The 18,804-nt window shown below is 39.8% G+C and overlaps 1 long non-coding RNA gene across 1 annotated transcript; it reads right to left on the reverse strand.

Annotated features, from left to right (window-relative positions):
- Positions 1-6,664: 6,664 nt before the first annotated feature.
- LOC122988652 lies at positions 6,665-8,623 on the reverse strand. Its single transcript, XR_006404849.1, has 3 exons — positions 8,538-8,623; positions 8,329-8,419; positions 6,665-6,724 (listed from the first exon to the last, which is right to left on the reverse strand). It is a non-coding gene; the product is annotated as an uncharacterized LOC122988652 (long non-coding RNA).
- Between the last annotated feature and the right edge of the window lie 10,181 nt (positions 8,624-18,804).

The following is an 18,804-nucleotide window of genomic DNA, read 5'->3' on the forward strand; positions in this document are numbered from 1 at the left end:
CACTTTTGCTTGTGTTCTTGGTTTTGAAAAGGCAAGTCAAAAAACACAACCCTCAAACTCCTTATCACTCTTATTTCAGCCTCCTGCAAAAGGCCTCAAAATGCAGAGAAATCCAAATCTTGACAGGCCTGCCATGTCAAGTTAGGGTTGATAAGACATGATTGGACAATTGCTGCTCAGAGTTAGAGGTTTTAACGGTCAATTCTGAATTGATTAACTAATGCAATAACTGCTCCTGATGTTTCAGGAGGACAGCAAAGTTAAATATACTAGGAGGAGTTTGAATTTCTAAAGACTTCACCCTGCCATGTCTGTATTTATTGTCAAGAGAAATAAGTGACAGGTGACCAATTCTGTGTGTCTGTGTGTACATGTGTGAGAATCTCATGTATTGTCTTCATGTACTGTAACAATTGTCCGTGACAGTAAAACTGATGCATTTAAACACAGCACTCATCAGCAATGACAACCTGATAAGAGTGGCAGAGGCTGCAGAGACACACACAGACAGACTATTGATTTCATGATTACGGTGTCTGTCTTTGGCTCCTATTAAGTCTGTCGATGGCATTGATGGTACAATAGCATGACTGACCACTGGATGTTTTCTAAATGACAATTTAACAGACTGTCATAGCCATAGACTGTATAAAAATAGTGGACATAGCCACTGTGACGTCACCCATTGGTTTGTGGACGCCCATTTTGAAGCTTCGATTTTGACATTTTGACCATCAGCATCTTGGTTTTTTGGAGCCAGAAGTGATGAGAAGTGACCATATTTGGGCAAGAGTGTGGAGCTGGGGAGGGTCCAACTACAGCACCTCACGCAGTGCCGTGGTAGCGACTTGTCAATCACAAGGTAGCCACACCCTAAAAGATATCCTGCTTTAACGTCTATTTTACTCTCAATGGGACCATCATTTACAAAATGAACATCATGCTTGTTACTACCTGGGTCAAGGCTGGCAACAAGAAGGGAGGCCACACACTGGCATATCAGTCAAAAAGTAATCTATTTAACTCATTCAAATAAACATATTAACTAACTGATAGGGTGTGTAGGTAGGAGAGACATCAATCGTTTTAGAAGTGTGTAGATGAGTGAAAATATGATATAAAGCGTGTTGGCTGGTGCAGCAAACCAAACAAAGGAAGTAAGCTGAGGGTGAGAGAGAGAGTGAGACTCCCAGAGGGGCAGTCTTTTATGTCTTCTTGGAAGCTCAGTCCAGGTAGGCAGGGTCGAGCAGGCAGCACTCCCAGCTGCCTCCATCAGCTAACTCCCAGTGTCTGCAAAACAGGCAGCAGAGCAAGGCAAACAAACAGGCAGAGTGAGATGGGCCGTCACATACTGTATTGAAGAAGACTTGACAATAGCGATTGAGACCATAAACTCATTAGGAAAGTGTTTACTGAGGGAATAAATCAAGTGAAAAGTAGGGTCATTTTCTCATAGACTTCTATACAAATGGACTTCTTTTTGGAGCCAGTGGAGTCACCCCCTGCTGGTCATTAGAGAGAATGCAGGTTTAAGGCACTTCCGCATTGGCTTCACTTTTCAGACCCGGAGCTACCTGCTTGGTCATAGCTCACTGCACTCGTCTGTGGTCCTGCGTCTAAGCAAGTTTGACTTGATGCAAACATAAATGTGTGTACTCTGAGTTATTGGCCTTATGAAATATTGGTTAAGCATCATTTGCATCATTGTCTTCTTTTCTTATTCTAATCTCCATCTCATTAGACCTTTTTAAGACTTTCTTTTCCTCCTGTGGACTGCTTCATCACTCCTTCACTGTTCACTTTCTAGTGTACAGGTACATCCCTAGCGATATTCGTATAACATTGCATCTCTGTCTGATAACTGAGTTGAGACAGTTTTTCCTTTTTCCTGTCAGGAAAAAGGCTGTTGGGATGGACAAATCAATGGAAACATGTTACAGTAAGAGAGATGAAAGAGACAAATGCAGAGCAGAAACCAATGACAAGTGCGTCTTCTTCTCCTCTGTGATGTAAATAATCTGAGGTTATTCCTTTTTTAAAAAAAATCCATTTAAACTCTGGGTGTGTTTGTTGCTTAGCTTCTCTGGACCATATTCATACAGCCTCAGTAGATCCAAAACCCATCTCTCTCTTTATTTCTCCCTCTTGCTCACACACAAGCTGCTGTTTCAAACTACTGCATCAGAAAAAAAAAGAGAAACTCCAGTCAACACATGCTCTGCAGGAAAGCCAGAGGCGAGGTGATAGTTTACAAGACAGACAAACATCACTTCTCTGGCTCTGTTCCTCGCACTTCAGTTTGCAGCCGCTTGTTCATGTCCACAGTGAACACAGATACAAGATAACTGCAACTGAGCCCATCTACGGCTGTGTGAACATGGTCCACAATATTTATCCATATTTATTGATGTATGTTCTTATGAATTCCAGTCCTGTCATTGTATTATATTCTTTACAAGACAAATGATCATTAAAGGAAACCCTTGTTTGGATCCATTACCAGGCTTTATTGGTGGTTATTTGTTCATTTAGTTTATTAGTATGTTAAGAATTTTGTATGTGATTAAACTTTTCTTGTAATTATACTGATACATTGGCATATGTTTTTGCTTGTAGAAAAATGAGACAAGGTTGGGGGTAGCAGTATGCATTGCTGCTTGCCACAGCAACACGTTCCAAGATGGTTACCCCCACTACGAGCATTGTAGTCACACCAAGAAGATTAGCTACTTTTGCAGTTTTATGTATTTGGGGCTGTTCGTTAACAAGAGCTTGTTTTAAATTAGCAGAATCAATTGTATTAAAGTTAAAGGAGGCACATTATGCACATTAGATTCTGGAGCTCTACTAGATACTCCAGTATATCTTTGCATAATTTACAGCTCAAAAAAACCTCTTATTTATCTTATACTGACCCTTTACATAGCCCCTCAGTTCAGCCTCTGTCTGAAAGAGGCCGTTTTATCTCCTTTCTCTTTAAGGCCTCCCTCCCAATGAGCCTGCTCTGTTCTGATTGGTTGGCTTCTGGAAGCTGCTTCACATCCAACTTCCAGCTACTTGGGAGGCTATGTAAACAAACAGTAGTAGTCAGATTTCACTTCTTTTTCCCATTCTTCACTCAAAATATAAACTTCTCAAATAAATCTGTACATGTTCGAGCCGAAATTCAATCTGAAATACGCCAATGCACAACACAAACAACACATGGAAAGACCTTAACAACGGCAGCAACCAAGGCTACTGAACAGACGGCCATTTATGTGCAACAAGCTGACATCAAATCATCAGCAAGGTACAAAAAAACGTCACAAACAAAGCATTCAGGGCAGGTCGAAGCCCTGGATTTTGACTTGCAGGAAGTATTTCTACATACATTTACCTCAAGTTTTGTCGAACTTCGACCATGTTTAGCATAGATATCCGACATCAGAACAGTAAATAACAGAAAATCATAAAAAGCATATGTCTCCTTTAATATTGGATTCTATTTAGATGTAAGTGCCAGTGAGGGTGGCTTTGCAGCCATTGTGTCAATGGTTTGTTGACACTTTTGTTGTTCTTTGCATCAGATGTAGACATATCTGTAAACCTGATGTTAGATAGAGAGATAGAGAGATAGGATCATGGGCAGCATGTGATCCTGACAGCAGCAGCTCATGATGGAAATTGGCAGCCTTATATAGCCTGCCACTGGCAACGACATCAATCCCTACCACAGCATAGGAAAATTTGCCCCTCACCTAACATCAAAACTGCACAACAAACACATTAAAAAACATTTATACTACACTCATGTCAAATAGTCTGCATGATCTTCATTCAAGTTACACATTACAATAGAATCATAGAAAACCTGAACAGCAGATTAAAGTACACTAACACCCCTACACTAATTACCACATGGTATCTCCTGGAACCTTTAAATTGGTGTTCAGATAGCCTGGGGACTCTTTTAGCCTGAACACCCTGGAGAGGAGACCCAACAGAGGTGAGTGACCTGAACACAAACATTACACATTATATTATCGTTCAATCAAACAAAGGTTAACACTGTTGGTTACTGGCTTGTGTGTGATAGGTTTGACATTTTCTGCCTGCTGCACAAGATCAGGGAGGGTGGGAATGTCATTGCCAAGAATTACAGCATATGGCAATTTTGGAGCTAAAGCTACTGACAAAAGAAAAGTTTGCCAGTTGCCAATTTTGCAACCCTCTATTTCATAATCTTCAGAGTCTGCAATGTCCATGAGCACATAGGCACTACGCGCGTTACCTGTCAGCAAAGGGACCAGGCAAACAGCCCATTCGTCTTCTGGCCATCAACAGACTTGGGCCATTCTTTCAAATGTTGTCAAAAAATGTTCAATGTCATCCTCTGGAGTTAGTGGGAGCAGCTTTGGTTCTCTGAGGACTGACATTGTTTGTCTGACTTGTCCCCTCACCTGGATCAACCACTTCATCATTTCCACCTCCACCTGCTCATCATCTGTAATCTTTCATTTCATTCATCTGAAATCGTATCTGCTGAAATTGATGCTCCATGTGTAACACCCAGTTCAATAGTTAGAATACAAATTTCAGTAGTCAGTTGGATGCTGGACCAAATGCCAAGGTTTGACTGCTAGAGCAGGATGGATGAATAATGAGACCAACTCAGTAGCTTTAATTTGATGACATATATTGAAACTGTTGCAAGTGCTGTACAACCTGTCAACTGTAACCTGACTAGTAAACACTTACACCCACAATAAAATAGTGACACACAATTACATCAAAAGAGAATAGGCCCAAAATACTGAAATAAAGAAATAAAATTACACCCCTGGGGGATTTGACTCTCTCTCTATAGTGTCAGCACACACCATCAAATCATGACATTTCAATGTTAAAATCTTTTATTCTCCTTGCAAGATATGCAGAGGAGCAGTGAAGTGCAAGTCTGTCCTACCACTCAAGCAGAATCAGCAAAGTACACAGTCCATCCAAAGAATTTCAAATTCTCTTGACATCAGTCATCATCACAGTAAATCCTGACACGGTGGATACAGCGGCTCGCCATCTTTGGAGTGGATCATTGTTGAATCATATCAAAACCTGACCTGTACAACACAGTCACATTGATATTCAAAAATCTACATCCAACTTCCTTATCTTTTGTAGATGCATCACACCAGTAGATTTTAATAAGTTATTTTAACAGTGTACGCAAACATCAACAAATAAGCCAAAAAAATTGATAAGGGTTGTTTTAAAGGAGACAAGAAACAGGGCTCTCCTCAAGCTTCAAAATGACAACTGTGGCACTGCGGAGCAACTACTTTGTTCTTGACGGGAGAAGTCTTTGTCCATCTGCTGATCTCTGGCTGTTTGAGACCGGATGAGAGATTTGACCAGACATGCCAGTTCATCTAGCTTTTCCCCTTGGTTGCCGACTGCCATGGGCCCACTGGTCAACTGATGCACCCACGTCGTCATCTGGCTCTTCCTACTGGTCTTTCCACCTCTAGTCGTTCTCAACTCCTCATTGCAGCACAAGCTCCAGCTTCTTGACACCACTTGTTAGGATGGCCGTGTAGTGGCTGGACTTTAAAACAGTAGGCTTGAGGCAGAGGCTAGGTGCAGACCAGTGGAGGCTAGTCCATAGAGGCAGAGGAGGTTGCTCCTCCTCTATTTTTTGAGAGGGAGATCAAAATATAAAAAAGAATATTTGGTTGAAATAACCCATTACCAAATGTCAGTATTATTTGTAAAATACATTTTTCTCTCTTCTTTGGAAAAAATCAATTATTGAAATTTTGTGTGTGAAGTGGTGGGGGGGGGGTGGGGAGGGGGGGGGCAGAGGAGGACAGGATCTTTCTAGTATTCAGCACTGATCTGAACCTGTATCACATTATAAGCTTTGTGCTACTTTATATATTTCTGTATACTAAGAAAATACATAGGAAACACGTGTAAATCATGTGATATGTTGTCTGTTTTTGATGAAAACATAAATCTGTTGTCACAATAGAACAATACTATAAATTTGAATTTCACTTTGTTGATAAAATGACATATTCTGAACCACTCCAAAATGAGCACTTCTTTGTTTAGAAACAATATGTATATGCTATGTTTTCACCACTCAGGGGTTTTTGTTTTTGAAAGCAAATTGTTTTATTGGCATATAAAATTGCCCCCCACCCCTCGGATTTCATCAGGTGGGACAATGATATAGTATGATGCGGTTTGTTGTAAGATTCCATGTTGGTTTTCATCCTGTCCTCCCCAATTTTTTGAGTCACCAGTCGCCACTGGTGCAGACCAACCAGGTGTTTATTTCACCCACAATAAAGACATAGTACCATAACAGTCATAATACTACACATAAAATACTGTGGACCACTGGCAGCATGTGATCCTGACAGCAGCAGCACTTGATAAAAACTGGCAGCCTTATATAGCCTGCCACTGGCAACAACCTCGATCCCTACCACAGTATAGGGAAATCTGCCTGTCATCTAATATCAAAACTGCACAAAACACATTAAAATACATTCATACTACACTAATGTCAAATAATCTACATGATCTTAATTCATGATACACATTACAATAGAATCATAGAAAACCTAAACAGCAGATTAAAGTACACTAACACCCCTACACTATTTACCACATGGTATCTCCCGGGACCTTTAAATCGATGCTCAGATACCCTGGAGACTCTTTTAGCTCGAACACCCTGGAGAGGAGAAAAACAGAGGTGAGTGACCTGAACACAAACATTACACATTATATTATTGCACAAACAATTAAGCAACAGTTGTTACTACATTCAATACATCATCATTTTGGCAAAGGTTATACCACAATGAGCTCATTATAAGAGGACCTTCATTACTTTCATTACAGACAGACAGACCATTCCATGAAAATAATGTATACAATATAATCCTATCCAAGGCTACTGATATCTTGACAGAAAGTAAAACTTCATAAAAGTATGACACATGCTGCTTTCAATCTCAAAAGAACAAAAAAACCTTGAAGGTTTTCAAACCTAATGAACATGCAGATCGAAGTTTAAAACCCGGGGCAACAAGAGGGCCTAACACTTGAAATTAAGTGCTGACAAAGAAACACTCTGATCCAGCCAATGGCAGTATTCTTCAGTTACACACATCAATTTGTGTAGACTGATCGTATCGACCGTTTTGTCACTTTTGAGTTTGTTACACTTTCCTGAAAAGTCAAAGAAAATGCAAAATGTTGTTTTCTCTCTGCAGTTCAAATGTGTCTTCTCTTGTTTCGGTATCTTTGTGTTACTGTGTGCGCGAGTGATTCAGTTTTGCTCTGAGCTGCTGATTCTTTCGCCGTAGAACAATCTGCGCCTTTCTGACCTTCATGTCAGAAGAGATGCATTTCCAAATCTCTCTGGATTTGGTAAAAATGTTTTCTCCACACCCGAGATATCAATAAAATAAATGCAATTTTGTTCACATTTTTTGTATTCCGACTCTGTTCTGGCTGCAGTGTTGAAGCAACAGAGTAGGTTGCCAAGGGCAAATCCCTCAGTGGCACAGCTGAGTTGTTGGAAGAGAAGGGAAAAAGAAGGAAATAGAAAAGTGAGAAGGCTCAAAAGTAAGAGAAAGGAGTGAAGAGGGCGAAACAGGAAGGAGAAAGAATGAGAGAGATTCTGTTTTGGCAGCAAACAATATGTGAATACGCCTACTGTTGTACTGTCTAACCTCACAGACCTTCAGTTCACCTGACTGTCCTCTGATGAGCCGAATGCGATAATCCTCTCTCATCAGTGGATGGTTTCATTGCCTCCCAGCACTGTTTCCTGTAAAAACAACCTCCCCTCTCTCTGTCATTCACTCTGCCTCGCTCTCTCGTTCCCCTCATCTCCCTTGATATGTGACTCACTCATTTCATTATTATTCAGGAATACCGGAAGAAGCCACACTGCTAGGTTCTGTTTTCAGTTGACAATCAATCACACTGAATATAGCATCTCTTTTACATCCTCTTCCTCTGTTCTGGCTGGCTGAGTGATGTTTTCGCTCAGCTCGGTGCGCTCCAATGACAGTGCTCATTAAGCCTGCTTACCGAGGAGTTTCTTTGAAATTCACAGCTGAAAATGACCTTCAGCTCTCCTCTGTTGCTGTGCTGCCACTGCAGCAGTGAGAGATTTTTTTTTTTTTTACAGCCACTTGAAGCGAAACTCTAAACAATCACATCTTTTGTCCCAATGTTCCTACCCTAACTATTTCAATCCTAATGCCTAAACCTAACCAAGTGGGTGTGTCATATAGAGTACTGTGAGTCCGCAGTTAGACCTACTTGGAAATGTTTGGCTCCGAGGACCAGCATGCACTTGTGCACCGTGTCCATGAAGGTTGCATAAGCAGAAGAAGAACTTTCTCATGATTGCCTATGAAAAAGATTAAAACATACTATTTATACACCAGATTTGTCCTGATTCTTGTAATATAACTTGGTTTTGAGATGTGCAGATAAATTAGAGGCATGGAAAGACTGCTCATCATAACCTTGTTCTTGGGTCGATATCAGGCTCATCTGGCAGGCATGGCAAATCAATGGGGATCTCTGGCATTATACTACATTATCTCCTAATGACACTGCCAAAGTTCAAGAAGATTATGAAAAGCAACAAAGGGTTTAGCATCATCTTAGCCCTGACAGTCTCTTACTTACCCTCGGAGCTGCTCCGCTCTTTTCCTCCCAGAATTACTGTCTGTCTTTATCTCACACATAAACATAAGAGGCTGCAGGCGAAACACACTTACTCTTTCTGCACACACACGAACACACCAAGCTGCTTATCCAAATCAAAAAAAAAAAAAAGATTAATATGCATCTTAACTGCGTTTATCTTCCTTGTCTTTATTGCAGACAGGTTGTTGAATAGCTTCCCCCATGAATCTGCATTCATGCCCGTCTTAATGACGGCTGCAGATGGCGACGCATCGGCTCACTAACAACTTCTTTTACAGTCATGTTTGTGTGTGCGTGAATCACAGCTGAGAAGCAAAGCCAGCAAAAGCATCAGACTGAGCCAGGTCTTTGATACACCGTCGCCCTCACATTCTGCTCTGCCAGCTGTGTGTACACTGTGCAGTGTTTTGTTATGTGACCCCAACTGATGATGTGGAAATCTGGCTTTATTAAGCTGCTTTTAGCACATTTCTCCCCAGTGGAGGAAAGAAACTAAGGACATTTACTCCAGAACTGTAGTTAAGTACAGTTTTTAGGTACTTTACTTGAGTATTCTGCTTAACTACATTTAGAGGGAAATACTGTACTCTTTACTCCACTACATTTACATTTACAGCAGTTAGTTGCTTGTTACATTGTAGATTCATATTTTATATCCAAGACATGTGATCAGCCTCTGAAGTATGATGATTTGTTGTAGACTTAAAAGCCAAATGGTTATTTAGTTGGTTTTGTCATGTTATGTTATATTCTTTGTTGTGTCATGCAGGCACAAGTGCTCAGCCCACATGGACTTAAAAGACACCAGAAATGCTGTTCCAGTGGTGAAACATTTGACAGACAAAAACATAACTTCTTACATGTAAAATTGCAATGTAAGTTAACAACGTTATCTACCATAACAAGCTGTTCCTATAGCTGATGATAATGTACCAGAATGTAACTTTGCACACAGTCTTCTTTGACTTTTGTAAATATTTGAAATAGTTCAATATTGCTCCACCTTAACCAACTAAAATGCAGTTTAAATGTTAATGCATCTCTTTTAAAAAATCTAATAATGTAATATATGATAGTATAACATGAATGGAACCATTCTATATTGTTAATTTTTCACTTATGAAACTGGAAGTACATTTTGTTGATAATAGCCTACTTACTGTATGTAATTTTACTTAAACCTGCATTAGCTGATTTTTTGGCCACTTGGGGGCAGTGCAAACAAGTTATAGACACAACATTGGCATTTCATCATTGGCATATCATTACCTTTTAAGTTAATATGGCAAACTTGTTCGCAAACGGTTGCTCATTTACACATTCTACAGCAGAGTTGTGTGTCTGTCCACCTGTTGTAGTCCAATATTCACTCTCCTTTAGCTCTGGTTTAGTCTCTATCAACTCCCAAAGGGAAATATCAGGCTCTTCATCTGCTAAATGCTCCACTGTGTTCACCAGCTAGTTGCTAACTTTGTCTGTTTGCCATTTGGTGCTCAGAAGATAGTGTACAGCAGGTTTTTAGAGCTTTTTCTCTGAGAACAGCTTCCTATGAGAACAGCAAGAGTGAACCAAAACAGTAAAGTTGCAGCCAGACAGCTAAAGAATGAGTTCAGACTCACTGTAAAACTTTGTAAAGCCGAGGAGAGCTGCAGAGTCTGGTGATAATTCTCTGTAGGTTTATCACTACGAGTGATGCCTCTGACATTACACGTTATCTTTTGATACATTGTTATTATAAAAAATATAAATCAAAGCAGCTTTAAAATTAATTTAAATGCAGGACGTTTACTTGTACGACAGTAAATTAGCACTGTGGTATTGATTCTTCTTCCACCACTTTTTCTCCTCAACTGGACTGTCACACTTTGCAAGTAGAAAGGTGGGGTGGGCTGCTTTATTTTGTTCTCGGCATTTTTAGATCTCTCCTGCTCAGGACTGGTCCAGGCTCACAACTGTGCTCTGGACTTGTTATATATGATGAAAATGGCGGTATAGTGTGGCAGCCATAACGATCTTATGAAATATTCAATCAGAAAGATGTGTGATATAGCTGTCCGAATTGCTAAACAGGCAATGTGACCATATCCACAAAACTACAGAGAAATTTCTCCGTTCTTAAGGTCAGATGTTTGGCTCTTTCCGCCAGCTTCCTCAGGGAAGTCACTCAAAGTTCTTTAAAAGATGAAAGTGCACACAGGCCGTGAAGTGAATTGTAGGTGTTGTGGGACTGGGTTTTGTGACCGAGGTGAGATAAGGTTCAGCAGTTTGTGTACTTCTGAAGCCACTCAATTCCTCCTCTCTCCTGCATGACCACAATAGCTCACTGACCAGCCAATTTCTGCATGCCAGTGCGGAGCCAAATACCCTTGAGTCCTCCTGCATTCCCCAGCACTCTGCATTCCAGCTACTTTTCTGCCTTTCCCTCCTTTCCCTCTTATCTTTCTGCCTTCATTTTATTCCCTCAAACCCCCTTTTTTCCCCTCACCTATCTGTCTCCCACACTTCTTATTCTCTCTGTTGCTTTCCCTGCCCTCTTCTCTGCTACCTTTCACTCTGTCCTTCCCTGTGACTTTGTGTTTCTGCTGAGGTTCTCTACTTTTCTTCATCTCTTCCTCTTAGACACACAAACACCCACCCACTCATCCATCCATCTACACACACACACACCCAAACCCTCATTCTAACACAAATAGTTTGAACTGTTTCATTAACCTCCCACTATTCTCTTTCAACCCAATCTGGGATTTCTGAAAAAGCCCAGCAAGTAAACCAGTGTGACTTCCACACTTGACGTGTGAGTTTGACAGCTCGCCACCAAAGAGGGGAGAGATGGAGGTCTGACTGTCGTGCACCTAAAGCACACTTTCTTTTAGAGGCATCTATAGATCACAGGCCAGACTCTCCCATTCATTAGCCACAACGCACTCCATTAAATGGTTAACACTTTCAATTAACTCAAACTCTGCCGCCAGTTTAATATGCCCTGCACTCTGGGGGAACCTCTCACAATTTGGCCAATTACCCATCTCCACAAACCGACTGCTTTCAATGCATAATATGTATCACTGGCAGCGGAATTACACACAGAATGCATAAGGCATTAAGGGAGATCGTTTAGGGAGATGGGGTAATTTCAGAAGCTATTTCCCATGGGCTAATGTTGTATGGATAGGGCGTCTGTTTGTGTGTTCAATCATAACAATGTTGAGGTCTGATGCAAAGTGAAACTTAATTCCTGTGGGGATAATCTCTGGGAGTTGCGTTGCTCCTCGTCTTAGCTGGCAATGTACACAGTCCAAAAATGAATCGCGTGTTCAGATGTTTGAAAAGACGAACACATGAAAGGGTTCACCAGGTCTAGATGAAGACATTCTTGCTAAAACATTAAAGGGCTATGAATCGATAAAAATATTTCTAGTTTCTAGTTTTTTTGTTTGTTTTTTTGTATCTGAGCACTTTACTCTTCACTCTTTAATGGGCTTATTTACACACTTAAATGCCCATGTTGATTAAAAATGAGGCAACATCTGAAAATTGAGATTTTAGAGCACATGAGTACATCAGAGGACAAAAGCAAAACATTTTCTGAAACATGTTTTAAGGCATAAATTAGTGAGCTGCCATAATTGAGGTGGCCATCTGGATGAACTGCTTTCTAAACGTGCAAATAGATAAATCTCAGGTGTTTTCTTAGGTACAAAGTTTGCTTAATTGTAAGTTTATACATTTCATTCTGGTGTAATACACTTGAGAATGTGTGTCTTGGCTTCTCTTTTCAGTTTTAGTATAAAATACATCAAAAGAATAAATCACCGAGAAGCAGAAATGAAGAATGAAGTAGACCACAGGATGGTGCTGATATATAATGATAATAACAACAACAACACCACCACCACCACCACCACCAACAACAACAACAACAACAATAATTTTAAAAAAACTATTTATATGGAACTTTTCTTAACAATGTTACAAAGTGCTTCACAAAAGAAAATAAAACCAGACAAGGCAGATAAAAGAAAGTAAAACAATAAAATGAATAAGATCAAATAAATTAAAACATGTATCAGGCATTTCCAAAAGTTTTCACAAGAAGAAAAGTTTTAAGAGGAGATTTAAAAGACGCTACCAATTTAGTGTCTGAGTTCAGCAAGCAGAGAGTTCCATAGTGTTGGACCTCTAATACCAAAAGTCTGATCACCCTTAGTCACCAACCGTGACCTGGGAGTACCCAGCAGGGCTCCATCCGTGGAGCTTAATGGCTGAGAGGGCACATACCAGCTTAATAAATCAGAGACATATTTAGATGCAAGGCTGTTTAAGGACTTAAAAGTGAGCAATAAGATTAAAATCAATGCGAAATCTAACAGGAAGCCAGTTTAAGGAAGCAAGGACAGGGGTAATGTGATCAGCCTTTTTGTTCCAGTATTAAGTTGAGCAGCTGCATTTTGTACCAATTGGAGATGGTGGAGAGAGCCTTGGTTGATACATGAGTAAAGTGCATTGCAATAATCAAGCATAGATGGATAAAAGAATAGAATAAAAGCATGTACAACTTTTTGTAAATCAGCAATTGATAAAAATGACCTAATTTTAGAGAGTATCTTGAGCGGGAAGAAACATGACTGAACAACATTTTTGACTTGATCATCAAAACAGAGGTTAGCATCAAATATTACCCCTAGGTTCTTAGCAGCCTGCTTAATATTATTTGACATATCACTAAGATTAGCACAAAAAGAGCTAATGAAGTTTAGGGGAAAAATGACCTCAGACTAAATTTAATTTTTTTTTGGATGTCCAGGATTTAATGTCAGAGAGGCAAGTTCTAAGATTTGCTAGGCTGTTAGGATCTATGGGTTTTAATGGCAGCTATAACTGAGTGTCGTCAGCATAAAAATGGTAAAGCACATCATGATTCTGAATAACATGGCCGAGAGGCGGAATGTATATGAAGAACAGACGGGGGCCATGAACAGAACCTTGAGAGACACCACAACTCATCGAGAAAGCAGAATAACCCAGAGCAATGGAAGAAGTTCTGTTGGAGAGATATGAACATAATAAGCTGAGAGCTGTGCCTTTGAGGCATACTCAAGTTTCCCAGCAATGTAAGATCAACTGAATTGAACCATGATCAACTGTGTTAAATTCGGCATTTAAATGTAAAAGAACTAAAGCCGAGTAGTCACTTCTGTCAGCAGTCAGCATTGGGTCATTAGTAACCTTAATGAGACCTGTCTCTGTACTATGAAGTTCTCGAAAACTAAAAAAAATACCAGTTGGGATGAAATTACTTTCTCCAGAACATTAGATAAAAAAGACAATTTGGAGATTGGTCTGTAGTTACTTAAGGACAGGGGGTCCAAATTAGGTTCCTTTAGCAATGGGTGAATAATAGCATTCTTAAAACTGTTTGAAGAACCAGAAGCCAGAGAATTTTTAAAAATTGCACAAGAGCAGGGCCAACAATGGAAAATACCTCCTTGAGCAGTTTAGTGGGGATGATGTATGAGGAGGAGTTCATATGGGAGACTGTATCCTCTAACACTGAAATTGTGATGAGTTGAAACTGGGAAAAAAGAGGCATAACTAACATGGGAAACAAAAAGAATTCAAAGGTCAGTCTGGATTTGGGACCTCTCCACCTTATTAACAAAATGAGCAAGAAATTTTTCAGACAGCTCACAATTACAGAAAGAGAAGTGGAGGGATCACTAATAACCAGATTAAGAGAACCTTGGGATTGTGGTAATTTCTGGATATTAATTCAGAGAAATAGGCTTAACTGCTTTCTGATAAATTAACATTTGATTTTTAAGGGTGTTTTGTGCTATTTTGGACTTGTTTACCTTATATGTGGAGAAATATGAACAAGATATGGAGTAAAAAAGTGACACAGGTGATAGAAATAAAACCCTGATTACAAAAGGATGTAATTGGCCACCCAGATGCCTTTGTGTATGTTTTGTAAAAGTGTACGTAAAGTACTTTCTAACCCATCACTTCTGTTTGCCCCTAATGAAAGCCTAAGCTGCATCACTGGGCTTTAATTCAACATAATACTACTTAAATGAAGAAGATTATGTAGAGAGAGTGAAGTCTTTTGAGTAATCCCTCTCCTCCAGTTTGTTCTGTTCACAGATGACCAGCAGCAGCACAAATCTGTTTGGTTGATGAACAACTTACCAAACCAGTGTTTTCTCACTATTCACCCAGCTTCTTGCCATTATTAACTCAGAGCTGCTAAAGATGGCATCCCGCTCTGTGTGTACATGTTAAATCAGATTACGTCTGCTGTCCCCTTCTGCTGAATTGTGCTCAGTGAACTTGCTGATGTTAGAGTCAGGTACAAGTATACCTCTGGTATTTTGTTAGGTTGTACGTGGGAAATCTAGGATGGGCCTTACAACAAAATATGAATATATTATAATTTATCTTTACAATTTGAACAACCCTGCACACCCACACAGGTGTTTTCGCGTATTGTCTGATTTTATCTCTGCTCAGGTTAAAGTTATGTTGGGGATTATACAGGACCACCAAAGTCCATGTGCTAAAAACCAATTCTATACTTCATACATACTGTATGTACTTGACTCATCTTTACAGTATACTGTCAGTGTACACAAAAAGAAACACAAACAAATGTTCTATACTAACAGGAAATGAAACAGTATATGCACTGAACATCAAACTGCGACTTTAGAAAGTTAAACTTCAAAAGCAAAATCTTTTTCCAAAAATGTAAATTTTGTGATATTTTCAGCACCATCCACAAGTAGTTTTACTTTTTTCCTGCTGTGATTAGCCTTTCCATCTCCTTTGTGGGAGAGAATACTGAACATCAACAGCATACTGAAAAATAAACATTTGTTGGTATGCATGCTCATTTATTTTCACATTTCTTTGCTGTCACTTTTCCAGTGACACATACTTAAAATCTGCTCAGAATATGTATGTATGGATTTGTTTGTATGTATTTTATCTATTTGGGACACAGCTTTAGACCTTTTTCGTAGCAGACATTCTGACGTGTCATAGCATAAAGGCGCAGGTGTTAGTGATAACATTAACGATAGCTGCAGGCCCTGGTATTGTGCATGCTTGCTCAGTGGACTACAATAGCTTAATGGGACACTCAAATGGAGTAGAGCCATCATTAGTGTTATTTGTTCCAAGTATGATTTTCCTGCTATGACAAGTCAAAATGTGTGCTGTAAAACAGATCTAGAGATGGTGGATGAAATTCCTCCCATTCCTACAGGTGAATGAACACAATCAGGAGAGTCAGGAGGATGTCAATCAAGCTTTTCCATAGCAGAGAGGAGGTCTAATCAGGCATAAGTGAAAACACCTGTGTGGGTGCACTAACAGTGTCCCTTCATTTCATTTCTATCAATATTTTTGACTGCTATTTTTGTTTCATCCTTTGTGACTTAACCTCACCTTTCTGTGTTTATCACAGACCTGTTCAGGGGCCTTGACCTCTGTCATAGGCTGATGAATGAGAGCCAAGTGAAAGCCAGCGCCGTCCCATCCCTTTGTATTTATTGTATGGCCGTACTCTGTTGTTATAGGGTCACCTAATTTCATTTCATGCTCAGAAGAAAAGCCAATGGGGAGGTCTGATGAATTGAAGACAGCACTGACATCTTCTGAGCAAAGTAGTTTAAATAGTTCAGTCACTTTCCTGCAGTGCCTACTGTACATCTCTGCACCATCCTTCCACCTGTCTGTCTTTTCTCACTATCTTTACATCGAATGTTTCCCTCATCACTGAATAAAAGGAGAGTGAAGAAGCCAGTAACTCTCTAATGTTCTGCCTTATGAAGATTTTCTACTGCCTGCCCTGTTGTACTCACCATCTGTGGAAGGTGTGGTTTCTTTGAGGGACAGTTGGTCTAATATGTAGCTACTATATACTGTCACTATTCTTGTTAACAAAAGCATTCTGCATCCAGTCATTTCTGCTCGCCAAAGAGTTGGCAGTCAAAATCATAAGTAGTGGCTGTTATTTATGATGTCCTTGTTCTTAGATAAGATGGAGTTAGCTGCTAAATGCAATGCAAAGTGAATTTCAAATGGGTTGTCATCGCAAACCTGTGCACATAAGAACCATCTAAATTACTTCAGTGCTGAAATGCAGAATACATAATCCTCCATAAATTATAAATGACATAGTGCATCAAGCAAGACTTTGCTTATTAATTTAGTGACTGTGACTCTAAATTTACACAGACTAATGGGGCTAGTGAGAGTACTCAGCAAATCATTAAAATCATCAACTTTGATCATTGCGGTCATTTCAGAACCTCTTTTTCTCTTTGATTTTTTTTTAAGCACAAAGCTGTCAATGAGCTGCAAACATACGTGATTATCTTTTTTTTACAACTCAAGTCCAACACTGTTATTATTTCATGATGTTGGACTTGCCATGAACTTGACTTTAATTCCATGCTGCCAGTTGCTATGACGATGACATGGTTTGTTCTTCTGTGTTGGCGCAACACCAACATGCTCCCACTCAGAGTCGAGTTCACTGCTCAGCAGTTCCTCTCACTAGCAAGCACTTGAACACATGAGAGCAGCATATATACTCCAGAATGAAACATTCATCACTTATCTACTGTGAAGTACAGTATACGCACACAATTGATTTGTTACTATTGATAATGATTGTTAACAGTAAGTTGAGTAATTGGTGTCATTAGGTAACTCTCAGTTGGCAAAATGATATATATCTTGTATAGTGCTTTAAAATACTCTACTGGATGGATTGAATGCCACATTCTCTCATTTGGTGTGATGTTGATGATGGTGGAGTGCACTGTCACATTGGTCCACAATCTGAGATCTGATGACTGGGCGGGCCATAACATATGATTCACTTTTTTCTCTTATTGTCAACAAATCTCATGTGTGGACCCAAACAAACAATACACTGATGTCTGACACACTGTATTCCTCTGTGCCGTAGACCAGCCATTCTCAACCAGTGGGCCGCGGCCTACGGGTGGGCCTCAGAGCACCATCTAGTGGGCTGTAGAGGCAGTGGTCCTGCCAAATGGTTAAAATGATTTTTTCTGGTAATTTACAAAGTTTACAAAGCTAGTTATTTTTCATATATAAATGTGCTCAAGAATTCACATAAATAAAAAATATAAAATTAAAATGCATAATTTCAATGATCAATCACATTTTAATATCACCACACCAATCACAACACATCATTAGGCAGAGACAAATATATTTTGCCACTGTTAGCTAGCTAGCTTTCCCTGTGGATCCTGCTTCAGGAAACATGGCTCTATCCACTGTGTTGGAAATTGAACTGATGGAACTATCAGCAACCTGAAACTTCAGCTCACACAAGTTGACCTTGCTTCATTCTGGATACTGGCCAGTCATTAACCCTTTCTGTCAAAACGGACAATCAAATTTCGGTTGCCTTTCACCACCATCTATTTATGTGAGTCAGGGGTTTCCATTGTGACTGTCCCAAAATCAAAGGCAAGGAACAAGGTGAAAGCAACTTTGAATGCTATTCTGCATGCCAGCCTCTCACCCATCCCACCACAACTTGATCTCATTGTTTCCCAGAAGCCTGAGTGTCTCGTTTAGGAGGGTGGTTCTTGGAAATTTTTTGACAATCAGAAAAGGTTCAGAACCCCTGCCGTAGATTAAAAACACCTCAATGAGCCACACTGGGTAACATGTTCCTTCACCCCGAAGATTACAGTTACTGCAGGTTACAGTAAATGGCTCCAAAGAGTAATAACAACGATAACATTTTCAGTCTCTGGACAGTAGTTCCTTGTACAGCAGATACCACTGTGCATGCATGGAAACATAGTTCATATTGTAAACAATTGATATTTTTTCAGCCTCTATTAAGTTAGCATTAGAAAATGAAGTGCTCTGTACCTGGCTGTGGAAATGTCCGGACCACACAGTTATATACACAACAGAAATTCCACTTTTGCCCTTCAGATCCTGTGTTATGCAGTCGATGGCTGGAGGCAATAAATAAGTTAGTAAGTTTTGACTGCAAAGTTACATCACTGCTTATCATCAAGA

The sequence above is a fragment of the Thunnus albacares genome, chromosome 9 (genome assembly GCF_914725855.1).
Source record: "Thunnus albacares chromosome 9, fThuAlb1.1, whole genome shotgun sequence".
In the NCBI taxonomy this organism is placed as follows: Eukaryota; Metazoa; Chordata; class Actinopteri; order Scombriformes; family Scombridae; genus Thunnus; species Thunnus albacares.